Raw genomic sequence first — 2,562 nt, forward strand, 5'->3', positions numbered from 1 at the left:
GCTGTCATAGTTGCTAGCTGCCAGCCACTCCTGACTCATGGAGACCACATGAATAACAGAACAAAATGGCTGGCTCATGGTGCACCATTCCCAAGACGCATAAGGTCCTGATCGGCTGATTTTCTGAAACTGGCCTCCAGAATTTTCTTCCTAGTGGGTCTTGACAAACATTTGTTGAACATAAGACATCATTAAAAACCTTACCTAAGGGTATGTACAAGTAAATGCCGACATCCAAGAGAGATAGTTGGAGTAATGTGTTTACCAGCACTGACTTTCTAGCAAAAGTGCAGTTTTCTCACGGTGTGCTCTAGGTACGTGACTTTGGTCTCTCTTTGCCTCAGTCTTTTCATCTGTGAACTAGATTAATAACAATGTTGACATATAATAAGCTTTCTTAAAGCATCAATATTACTGGGTTGGTATAGAATATCTAACTTGCACTGTCAGATACCCAGTAGGCATTTGTGGTGGTGAAGTTTCCTATTTCATGCCATCAAGTGTATAACACCTTTATTATGAACATTATTAGATGTGAATTCACTGAAGTAATTTTTACTAGTTATATTAAAAAGTTCAAGAACAGGGAGGATGGCAGACAAATGAAGACAAGTGAAGACACAGTGAAGTGTGTAAGGGATAAAGGGGACAGAGGTAAATAGTGATGAATGCACAACATTGAAACAACAATATTCTGTGGGTAGCTACATGGACAGAGACAAAGGCTGAGTAGGAATGGGGGGAACAGTGGGATATATATTTATATCCTTCAGGTGTGGCACTGGACTGTAAACAACAGGTCAGCAGTTCAAACCCCCCACTGCTCCTTGTAAACTCTATACCGGGTCCTCTGAGCCAGAATTGACTCAATAGCACTTAACAAAAGAAAACGAGGAAGACCCCAAACGAGATGGATTAACACAGTGGTGGGAACAATGGGCTCAGGTTTAGCAACTATTGTGAGGTTGGCACAGGACCAGACAGTGTTTCATTCAGTTGTGCATAGGGTCACTATGGGTTGGTGCTGACTCAATGGCACCTAACAACAAAAAATATATATATATCCCACAAATATATGACCACACTTCAGGTTGGAAAGGAACTCAGCCTTGTGGCCCAACTTTCAGCCAAGCAGTAGATAAGTGTATAGGGAAATAACAACACTAGTTAGGAATGCTCTCCATGGGATAGTAAATTATGTAAAATCAAAAGGGCAACACTTACCTAAGGAAAGTTGAGAAGGGATGGGAGGGCCGGTGGAATGGAAGTAGGAACCACACGGAGGAAGTGGGATCACTGCTGTTACATGAAAGGGATTACAATCATTGAGATGAAACAAAGCAAGTGATTTGTTGAATGTAAAACTGATGATCTTGTCTATAAACTTGCACTCAATTTGTAAGAAAAAGATTTTTGTTTTTAAAAGAGAAGACATTGATTTTAAATAAACAAAACTGAAAACCATAAGGGAAATCCATGTATGAGAAAGTCATAAGGGAACACAATTTAAATCCTATAATTTGCAAAGGAATAATTCTCTCAGACATTGTGTTGAATGAGATTTTAGCTCTGAACCTTCCTTCAGCTCAGCAAGTGTCAAAAATCTACAGGATCTTATGCATTTTTGACAGATTTTTTGATTTGGTGACATTTTCCAATGCCACCAAGTTGGAAACTTTGGGGGTGGTTTATTTGATTAAAAAAATCCATATGTTTCCATCAACTGAAGAAACCCAAACCAGAGTGCTCTCTATGCCTCAGGAGTTTAAAAATCAACACCTCTCTCTTTCCGTACTCTACACAGTTCAACTTGGCTCACACGGCATTCACTGCATCTGGCCTTGTGAGTCTTAAAGACCATCGATCGGCACTAGTGCTGAGCCTCTGTTTCCATCCTTTCAGCTATTGATAAAGGTGATTAAGAGGCAGTGAGTCATGAGGTGTTTCTTCAAACTTGGTGTGGAGCCCACCCCATTTAGAAGGCAATTTTATTTGACTTTGCAGGGAGTATGAACTAGTAACTCATCAGTTCACATGTCCTGCAAAGCCAAGTTTTCAAAGTAGTATCTGGCTCATCAAAGCACTGAGAAATTAGTATTGTGCCTGGGTCATAAATGTGAGCCACAGATGTGGTGGCTCAGGTGACAGGTACTGGAGTCTGTGAGTAACAATGGATCAGACCCTCTGGTTTGGATTCCCTATCTTCTTCGGAGTCCTGGCATGACTCTGTGGGTTACAGTGCTGGACTGCAGAGTCGATTTCAGCCTCAAGGTCAGTGGTTCAAGCTCACCAGCTGCACCCAGTAAACTCTATCCAGGGTCGTCATGAGTCGGAACCAACTCGATGACACTTAACAACAACAATCCCTTCTTCATCCAGCTAGGATCTCTATAAAGCCTTGTTTTCTTAATAGGTTGTTGTTGTTGTTATGTGCCATTGAGTCAGAACCGACTCATAGTGACCCCGTGCACAGCAGAACGAAACAATGTCCGATCCTGGGCCAACCTCACTACCGCTGCCACACTTGACGCCATCAATGATGCCACCTGGCTGATCCATCTC

Source organism: Chrysochloris asiatica, unplaced genomic scaffold (assembly GCF_000296735.1).
Source record: "Chrysochloris asiatica unplaced genomic scaffold, ChrAsi1.0 scaffold00283, whole genome shotgun sequence".
Taxonomy (NCBI): domain Eukaryota; kingdom Metazoa; phylum Chordata; class Mammalia; order Afrosoricida; family Chrysochloridae; genus Chrysochloris; species Chrysochloris asiatica.